Source organism: Lissotriton vulgaris, chromosome 12, assembly GCF_964263255.1.
Source record: "Lissotriton vulgaris chromosome 12, aLisVul1.2, whole genome shotgun sequence".
NCBI lineage: Eukaryota > Metazoa > Chordata > Amphibia > Caudata > Salamandridae > Lissotriton > Lissotriton vulgaris.
In genome coordinates this window covers 21025207-21035340 of record NC_141700.1, presented here as the reverse complement: position 1 = coordinate 21035340, position 10134 = coordinate 21025207, and the positions used below count along the sequence as shown (strand labels likewise).

At 54.8% G+C, this 10134-nt stretch overlaps 1 protein-coding gene across 4 annotated transcripts in view; it reads left to right on the top strand.

Annotated features, from left to right (window-relative positions):
- Positions 1-8105: 8105 nt before the first annotated feature.
- Positions 8106-10134, top strand: part of LOC147673082 (transducin-like enhancer protein 1) — a 190306-nt gene continuing 188277 nt past the window's right edge. For all 4 annotated transcript variants that reach the window (XM_086946771.1, XM_086946770.1, XM_086946769.1 and 1 more), the window contains exon 1: positions 8106-8277. The gene's annotated coding sequence lies outside the window, so the exon portion shown is untranslated. The remainder of the gene's footprint in view (positions 8278-10134) is intronic.

The window sequence follows — 10134 nt, the reverse complement described above, 5'->3', positions numbered from 1 at the left end:
TAGCACCAGACCTAAAAGGGCTAAACACTCCTAGCACCAGGCCTGCAAGGGTTAAACACTCTTTGCACCAGGCCTGCAAGGGTTAAACACTCTTAGCACCAGACCTAAAAGGGTTAAACACTCTTAGCACCAGACCTAAAAGGGTTAAACACTCCTAGCACCAGGCCTGCAAAGGTTAAACACTCTTTGCACCAGGCCTGCAAGGGTTAAACACTCTTAGCACCAGACCTAAAAGGGTTAAACACTCCTAGCACCAGGCCTGCAAGGGTTAAACACTCTTAGCACCAGACCTGCAAGGGTTAAACACTCCTAGCACCAGGCCTGCAAGGGTTAAACACTCTTAGCACCAGGCCTGCAAGGGGTAAACACTATTTGCACCAGGCCTGCAAGGGTTAAACACTCTTAGCACCAGACCTGCAAGGGTTAAACACTCTTAGCACCAGGCCTGCAAGGGGTAAACACTCTTAGCACCAGACTTGCAAGGTGTAAACACTCTTTGCACCAGGCCTGCAAGGGTTAAACACTCTTAGCACCAGACCTGCAAGGGTTAAACACTCTTAGCACCAGACCTGCAAGGGTTAAACACTCTTTGCACCAGGCCTGCAAGGGGTAAACACTCTTAGCACCAGACCTGCAAGGGGTAAACACTCTTTGCACCAGGCCTGCAAGGGCTAAACACTCTTTGCACCAGACCTAAAAGGGCTAAACACTCTTTGCACAAGGCCTGCAAGGGGTAAACACTCTTTGCACCAGACCTGCAAGGGTTAAACACTCTTAGCACCAGGCCTGCAAGGGTTAAACACTCTTAGCACCAGGCCTGCAAGGGGTAAACACTCTTTGCACAAGGCCTGCAAGGGGAAAACACTCTTTGCACCAGACCTAAAAGGGCTAAACACTCTTTGCACAAGGCCTGCAAGGGTTAAACACTCTTAGCACCAGACCTAAAAGGGCTAAACACTCTTTGCACAAGGCCTGCAAGGGTTAAACATTCTTAGCACCAGGCCTGCAAGGGGTAAACACTCCTAGCACCAGGCCTGCAAGGGTTAAACACTCCTAGCACCAGACCTAAAAGGGTTAAACACTCCTAGCACCAGCCCTGCAAGGGTTAAACACTCAAGGCACCAGGCCTGCAAGGGTTAAACACTCTTTGCACCAGGCCTGCAAAGGTTAAACACTCTTTGCACCAGACCTAAAAGGGCTAAACACTCTTTGCACAAGGCCTGCAAGGGTTAAACATTCTTAGCACCAGGCCTGCAAGGGGTAAACACTCCTAGCACCAGGCCTGCAAGGGTTAAACACTCCTAGCACCAGGCCTGCAAGGGTTAAACACTCCTAGCACCAGACCTAAAAGGGTTAAACACTCCTAGCACCAGGCCTGCAAGGGTTAAACACTCCTAGCACCAGACCTAAAAGGGTTAAACACTCCTAGCACCAGACCTGCAAGGGTTAAACACTCTTAGCACCAGACCTAAAAGGGTTAAACACTCCTAGCACCAGACCGGCAAGGGTTAAACACTCTTAGCACCAGACCTAAAAGGGTTAAACACTCCTAGCACCAGACCGGCAAGGGTTAAACACTCTTAGCACCAGACCTAAAAGGGTTAAACACTCTTTGCACCAGACCTAAAAGGGCTAAACACTCTTTGCACAAGGCCTGCAAGGGTTAAACACTCTTTGCACCAGACCTAAAAGGGCTAAACACTCCTAGCACCAGACCGGCAAGGGTTAAACATTCTTAGCACCAGACCTAAAAGGGTTAAACACTCCTAGCACCAGACCGGCAAGGGTTAAACACTCTTAGCACCAGACCTAAAAGGGTTAAACACTCTTTGCACCAGACCTAAAAGGGCTAAACACTCTTTGCACAAGGCCTGCAAGGGTTAAACACTCTTTGCACCAGACCTAAAAGGGCTAAACACTCTTTGCACAAGGCCTGCAAGGGTTAAACACTCTTTGCACCAGACCTAAAAGGGCTAAACACTCCTAGCACCAGACCGGCAAGGGTTAAACACTCTTAGCACCAGACCTAAAAGGGTTAAACACTCCTAGCACCAGACCGGCAAGGGTTAAACACTCTTAGCACCAGACCTAAAAGGGTTAAACACTCTTTGCACCAGACCTAAAAGGGCTAAACACTCTTTGCACCAGACCTAAAAGGGTTAAACACTCCTAGCACCAGACCGGCAAGGGTTAAACACTCTTAGCACCAGACCTAAAAGGGTTAAACACTCTTAGCACCAGACCTAAAAGGGCTAAACACTCCTAGCACCAGGCCTGCAAGGGTTAAACACTCTTTGCACCAGGCCTGCAAGGGTTAAACACTCTTAGCACCAGACCTAAAAGGGTTAAACACTCTTAGCACCAGACCTAAAAGGGTTAAACACTCCTAGCACCAGGCCTGCAAAGGTTAAACACTCTTTGCACCAGGCCTGCAAGGGTTAAACACTCTTAGCACCAGACCTAAAAGGGTTAAACACTCTTAGCACCAGACCTAAAAGGGTTAAACACTCCTAGCACCAGGCCTGCAAAGGTTAAACACTCTTTGCACCAGGCCTGCAAGGGTTAAACACTCTTAGCACCAGACCTAAAAGGGTTAAACACTCCTAGCACCAGGCCTGCAAGGGTTAAACACTCTTAGCACCAGACCTGCAAGGGTTAAACACTCCTAGCTCCAGGCCTGCAAGCTGGCCATTACAAACTCACCCCTACAAGGAGTGGGTACAAGGACACCAAGAGAAGGAGGCGGGCACAAACAGAAGGGTATAAGAAGAAAGGTACAAGGACTCCTGCTGCCGGACAAGAAGGTGGATAGAGGGAGGCGGAGACAAGGGGGGAAGTAAAAGCACCAGTCCAGGGTGAAACGATTGGTGCACAGAGGTGGGCACAAGGAGACCCGGAGAACAAGACAGGTACAGGGAGGCGGGTACAAGGAGATGGATACAAGGACACCAGTGCAGGACAAGGAGATGGGTACAAGGACACCAGTGCAGGACAAGAAGATGGGTACATGGAGGTGGGTACAAGAAGATGGGTACAGGGAGGCGGGTACAAGGAGATGGATACAAGGACACCAGTGCAGGACAAGGAGATGGGTACATGGAGGTGGGTACAAGAAGATGGGTACAGGGAGGCGGGTACAAGGAGATGGATACAAGGACACCAGGAGAAAGAGACAAGTACAAGGGTACAGGGAGGCGGGTACAAGGAGAGGGTTACAAAGAGGTGGGTACAAGGACACCCAGAGAAGGAGGCGGGTACGAGATGACGTGACAGATACAAAGATACAGGGCCCGGCGATGGGACCAAGGACACCTGGAAAAGGAGGCCCCGACACGCAAAGTGGCGCAAAGAGCTCAGGGCCAGGTGACTGGGGCCAGGAACCAGGACCAGTGGACCAGTACTAACTGGCAGTCTCCAGACAACACCACGGCCTGGCCCCTGGCCGGACCCGACCGTGAATGCCCCCCAGGACAGTACTGACTACCACGTGACGCACTTGTAAAGCGGTGGGGGCGGTGATAAGATAAAAGCATAGGTTTGGGGAAAGCTGTGATTAAGTGACGTGCATTATTATAGCGCCTTTCCACTGGGGCCTCGAAGCGCTTCGGGATCTGGGGCCCAGTACGGTTCTGGATTCTCACCCACTAAACTTAAAGTGGGCCGTGCACCTTGCATTTAGGGGCGTTTCATGGTAGGTGGTGGTCTGGTGACTTCTGTGTGCGTGATTATAGCGCCTAGCAGCTGCACGGAAGGCGTGAACATGGAAGCAGAGCTGAGGACGCGGACGTCTGTCGTGCGTCCTTGGGTGTGCATTGCTCGGCTTTGGGGTCTGCCAATCTTGCACGCACGATACGTGGGGGGAGGGGACGCCTATTGGCGTGACCCTATAAGAACACGCCACCAACATGCGTCCTGGCAGGCGGGACACGTCAGCATCCCACCTCACACACATGCGTCCTTCACTTCACACACACCTCTCCAGGCCATCTCCCTCGGGGGGATGCGGCGGTATCTGTCTGTCTCTTCTGGTGACATGGGCAGTCACATGTTCCTTCCATGTCTGCTGTTTCCCCACATCTGAGGCATCTGCCACTTCTGCTTTTCTCGTATTTTGCAGACAGAGTGCGGGGCAGGGGGGTCCCCAGGCCTGTGTGCGGGAGACCAGCCTCCCTCAGTGGGTATTTGTGACTTGTCACGCTGCTGGCAGGCTCTGCCCTCTCTGGCCTGCGGTCTGGTCTGTCTCGAGCAGTCTCTGTCTCTAGACTGTGCCCCCGGCTCATTGGCTGCCAGCTCGGTGCTGTGTGGTGTCCCGCGCATGCCCTGGGGCAAGGCCTTCATTGCCCCTACCCCAGTCTTCCGATAGGCCTGGCATTGCCCCAGCTGCCCCTGGTAGGCTGTGAATGCCAGGGCTGTCTCACCCAAGGAGTCCTGGATTACCCACGCCTTGCAGCAGATCCGGTAATGCCTTGTCTCGTATTTATTTCTGAATTCTGTAAAGCGCTGTATCATATGTTACTTCAGAGCGCTAGAGAAGCAAACAATGTTTAGTGTCATGAAGTGAAAGGGGAGGGGCTGACAGGGTCCGGGCGGGTTTGCACCCTCTCAACACTCTCCCCTCATCATGACCCCTCGTGGAGAATACAGGGACAGTCTCTTAGCGGGGGTCACTCTTGCCTGTCTCTCAAGAGGATGGACAGCGCTGAACTATTAGAGATTTCAAAGAGACGCCTTTTCCTCTGTAAACCTTTCCAATAGCCAACAAGCATTAGCAAAGCCAATAGGGCTGCTGCTTGGTAAGCTGGCTCTGCCGGTATTTTTGTGGGGCGGGGCTACAAATCAGTGTCAGCTCAAACCCATCATTCTAAAACGATACTGTAGTCTGCAAAAATGTATTTGCCGCTTGTGCGTAGGGAAACTCACAACATGCAAACATTCTGTGAAAAATCTTTTCCCAGAGGGCCTGGTTTCCGTTGCCCTCGAAACGCAGTGAAAGTTACTAAGCAGACGCACAAGTAAAGATCTCCTGGGGCCTGAAGACCCCCCTGCGGGGGTAGAAAATCTGCCTGTGGCCAACCAGTTTCAAACACGCACCATTCTAACCCCCTGCAGTATCCCCGTGCTGGCACGCGGGCACAGGCCTTGGCAAACCCATTCAAATGTTCACCTGGCATGCAGTGTGGCAAAACTGGTGCTTCTGTCTACACTATGGGCGTGGTGTGTCCGTCTGCCCAAAACACAACAGCAGCTACACGCACGTCTGACGTTACAAAGATGTCCCTCTGCAAACTGTGTGACATTTTTTTTTCTCCGGAAATGTGCAATATTTTTCAAGCTGTGTAAAGATCACAATGTTTATTTGTTGATAACTACTCCTGGAACGGTAGGTTTTGCAGGTAGTTTTGGAAAGCTGGGAAAGGTCGATGCGCCAACGCAGTGAGAGTTTGTTTCAGGAGCTTTGAGGGTCAGGTTGAATCTCGCGAGACCTGGAGCTGAGGCCCGGGGCCGGTCGTGAATACCTGCCTGGAATGAAAAGCCTGCTCGGCGCCTCCAGATGCATTAGGGCTTCTTGGCTGTCTGCTTGGTCCTAATTGAAATGGTTCCCTGAGATCTCCGCAGCGCTTCAGACACCAGTGAGCGGAAGCCCCCACCCCTGAAGCAACATTTGCTCCATAAAGTGCACATGGCGTCGGCCATTTTGTTTTACGTCACAGAGTTTCAGAAACCAAACACACCCATGCGCCATGAGCCAGGCCTCAATGCCCGACCACGGCTACCACCGGAGAGCCAAGGGAAGCAAGACAGTCCTGCAGACCACTTGGGGAGCCCCTGCTGGAGGCCAGCAGCTTGGACCAGGAGGGAGGGAAGAGGACCCCCTGGGCTTCTGTCCGGGGTCCCCTGCTCGCCCAGGACCCTCAGAGAAAGCGTCTAAACATTGTCCTCTCGGTGTAGGATTGGTGCGGTGCACTGTCCACGAGCTGTAGCATTAATTCTAATGAGGGACGAATCACAAAGCGCTACGAGTGACCTTGCATTTACTTCAGAGCGCTGTATACATTGCATTAGAAGAGGTTGTCAACTGATTGCTAAGTGGTAGAAGTCCCCCCAAAGGCCACGGGCAGCCCCCTCCAGTGCTCCTGCACTCACCCAGACTGGCTGTTTTTGTGGCATGGAGCGCACAGGAGGGTTTCTCTGTGCTGTGTTTTGTGTTATTCCTTATTCAGGCCTTTAGCTAAGCCTACTGAAAACCGCAGGTGAACCCAGCCTGGAGCGTGATTTCCCACTTCATCATAGTGGAACATTTCATTTTGTGTTTTCCCACAAAGCCATTTCTTTCGGTGCTGCAGTTTTCTGGGGGTCGGGGGAGGGGGGGGGGTCTTGTGCCTGCACCTCCCTGGCGGATGCAGAGATAATCAGGGTTTCTGCATGCAGCAAGTCTTTATAATAATATAACAACAATAACAATAACACACTCATAATTGTAATAATTAGTTGTTATCACCTGAGCCGGCTCCATCCTGGCTGAAAAGGGGAGGGCCCAGGGAGGGCCCAGGCCCATCACAGTGGGCAGGTCGGTGGCATCAGACCCGGAGCCTGGCATGTGATCAAGGAATGGACCCGGTGGGGCTGGAGTTCTGCCCTCTCCACTCGTGGACATCCCCCACTGCAGGTCTCCTCACTCTGCACCAGGGCTGCATAGGGTTAACTCCCCAGCCTGTACCAGGGCTGCATAGGGATAACTCTCCAGCCTACAGCAGTGCAGCAAGGGGTTAATTCTCCCAGCCTGCAGCAGGGCAGCAAGGGGTTAATTCTCCAGCCTACAGCAGGGCTGCAAGGGGTTAATTCTCCCAGCCTGCACCAGGGCTGCATAGGGATAAGTCTACTGCCTGCAGCAGTGCAGCAATGGGTTAATTATCCCAGCCTGCAGCAGGGCAGCATAAGGGTTAATTCTCCCAGCCTGCACCAGGGCTGCATAGGGTTAACTCTCCAGCCTGCAAGTGGGCTACAAGGGGTTAATTCTCCCAGCCTGCACCAGGGCTGCATAGGGTTAACTCTCCAGCCTGCAGCTGGGCTGCAAGGGGTTAATTCTCCCAGCCTGCACCAGGGGTGAAAGGGGTACTTCTCCCAGCCTGCACCAGGGCTGCATAGGGTTAACTCTCAAGCCTGAAGCTGGGCTGCAAGGGGTTAATTCTCCCAGCCTGCATCAGGGCTGCATAGGGAACACTTTACTGCCTACAGTGGGGCTGCAAGGGGTTAATTCTCCCAGCCTGCATGAGGGCTGCATAGGGCTAACTCTCCAGCCTGCACCCGGGCTGCAAGGGGTTAATGTGGAGAAGTGTGGCTCAATGGTTAGAGCGGCAGACCTTGATGCAGAGTGCTGGCCAGGGACCAGGGTTCGATTCCCGCCTCGGCGGGATCGGGCTTAAATTCCTCTGACTGGATATTCTCGCCTCAGTGCTGAATCTAAGCATGGGCCCCACGCTGCAACTCTGGGCAATAGCTTGCTTAGTCTCCACAACGGCCCCCGATACACAAGGGATGCCTGGTTTCACCATGGGATGCCCAGGAGTGGACACCTCACAAGGAAAAGCCAGGAGGGGTTCCCTTGTGGTAGGAGTACAAGCGCCGGGATACTTACGGGTGACTGTTCGCGCTATACAAATACAACACATTTACATTAATTCTCCCAGCCTGCACCAGGGCTGCATAGGGATAAGTCTACTGCCTGCAGCAGTGCAGCAATGGGTTAATTCTCCCAGCCTGCATCAGGGCTGCATAGGGAACACTTTACTGCCTACAGTGGGGCTGCAAGGGGTTAATTCTCCCAGCCTGCATGAGGGCTGCATAGGGCTAACTCTCCAGCCTGCACCCGGGCTGCAAGGGGTTAATTCTCCCAGCCTGCACCCGGGCTGCAAGGGGTTAACCCTCCAGCCCGCTGCCGCCGCCTCCAGCACTCTCAGGGTTAACCCTGCCTGTGCTACATTAGTTCCGAGCAGTGACTGACAGCTTCCAGGCTCCTGTCGGCGCGGCGGCCAATGGCGAGGAGGCGGCCGTGACCCACGTGGGCCGCGCGCGCCTTGATTGGCCGCGGCGGCCCGGCCGAGGACAGTGCCAGGCAGGCCCCACGTGGAGCTGGCGCGCGCTCATTGATCGGTTCCTGGGGGGGGTCTCGCGGTAGGATCCGGAGCCCGCGAGACTTGGGGCAGCGACGGCAGCAGAGGGAGGCCCCGGAGCCCAGGGAGCAGCACCGAGAGCAGGCCCAGCCCGGCCCCGGGAGCGGTGAGTGGAGCCAGGGGGGAGCAGGGGGCACCCAGGGCTGGAGGGAACCAGGGGGACCAAGGCTGGAGGAAACCAGGGGGGGCCAGGGCTGGAGGAAACCAGGGGGGGCCAGGGCTGGAGGAAACCAGGGGGGCCAAGGCTGGTGGGAGAGGGCAGTGGTGGATCTGGGGGTGAAAGGAGGAAGCCTAGGGCACCCAGGGCTGCAGAGCGGGAGGGAGCACCCAGGGCTGGAGGAAACCAGGGGGGCCAGGGCTGGAGGAAGCCAGGGTGGGCAGGACTGGATGGAGAAAGAGGGCAGAGTGGGGAGAGGGGGAAGCCAGGGGGTGGGAGAGTGCAGGAAGGCGCCCAGAGCTGGAGGGCTGATGGAGTATGCATGCACCCAGGGCTGGAGGAAGGGTGGGAGCAGCCAGGGCTGGAGAGCAGTGGGAGAACTGAGGGGAGAGAGGACTAACTCAGGGGGTGGGGAGCGAAGAAAGGGGGTACCCAAGGCTGGAGGAGAGTTTGGGGGGACCCACAGGGTGTGTGGAGCAGAAGGAGCTGCAGAGGGGTCTGTGGTGTGGATGAGAGGGGGTGCAGCTGGGGGCACAGGGTCTGCTCCTGGGGGGAGAGCGCTGAGGCTGGATCTGGTATGGGGAGGGAGGGTGCAGAGGGGCTGGAGCAGGGGCACAGGTGGGGGGTGCGTGTTGGGGGCTTGTGTTGTGGAGGGCAGGTGGGTGCATGGGAACGAGTGCACAGGGGAGTGGATCTGGAAAGGGCTCGGGTTGGTGAGGGGGAGAGTGAAGAGGGGCACTTTGGGGCTGGATCTGGGGGGGCTGTTGTGTTGTAGTAGGAGATGGGGGGGGCTGTGGCTGGAGAGGGGGAGGGGGCAGGCAGAGATCTAGCGAGGAGACACGCAGAGCAGACAGCCTGGGAGAGAGCAGGGCGGTGGGGGAGGGGAGGGAGGAAGGAAGGAAAGTGCTGGGGGGGTGAAGGGCGGTGGAGAGGTTGAAGTGTGCTGCTGGAGGTAAACAAGCCGAGGGCAGCGGTGGATCAGGAGCTGGGAGGGCTGGAGCGGGCCTGTCTCTGAGAAATCTGCTGGGTGGGGCAGCAGATGTAAACAAGGAGTCATCTAGCTGCGGGGGGGGGGGGGCATTGTGGGAGGTGGGGATGCAGGCTGGTGGGAATGTGTGGATGATGCTTGGGGGGGGGGGAGGCTGGTTGAAGAGATAGTGTATGTGGAGCATCCCCCCCTTGAAATATCACCCAGCGGCTTGTTTTCATATAGAGCCTATGGTTTCCTTGTCAGCTTCTTGGCACTGTAAGTACCACTTAGTAGAGCTGCATTGTTTGCGCTGTTAAGGGGGGGGGGGGCATGCATGGTGGGGGTGCCTGGGGTGGGATTCTGTGGATGCTGCAGGTGATGGAGGGGTCGAAGTGAGTTTATTCAGGGGTCTTTTGTTGAGACCCGGTAGGAGGCGGTGGGCAGAAGGGTGACTTGTGGTTGCAGTATGGGTAAGGTGCTACTGATAGTGGGGGGCCATAATCTGCTTCTGGGGGCGCATGTAGTCTTAACAGCATCTACGTGCATTTGTTTTGTTGTCTGTGTTCCTAGTCCCCCTGTATACCTTGTAACCAACTCTAAGAATCAACTTCCAGCCAGAAATGACCAACTGTGTCCCCTGCTACACACCTGTATAGTGCTTTGACAACTCGGTGATAGGAAGCGCTAAATGAAGGCACGTGCATTATGCGAGGCACACACTTTTCGGTTTTACTGATTTTAGAGGATAAATACCGAAAACAACCTGTTTCCTGTCTGTATTTATTCCAAAAGTGGAAACACGGAGATAGAGATTTCCTCAAATACCTGCATATTTC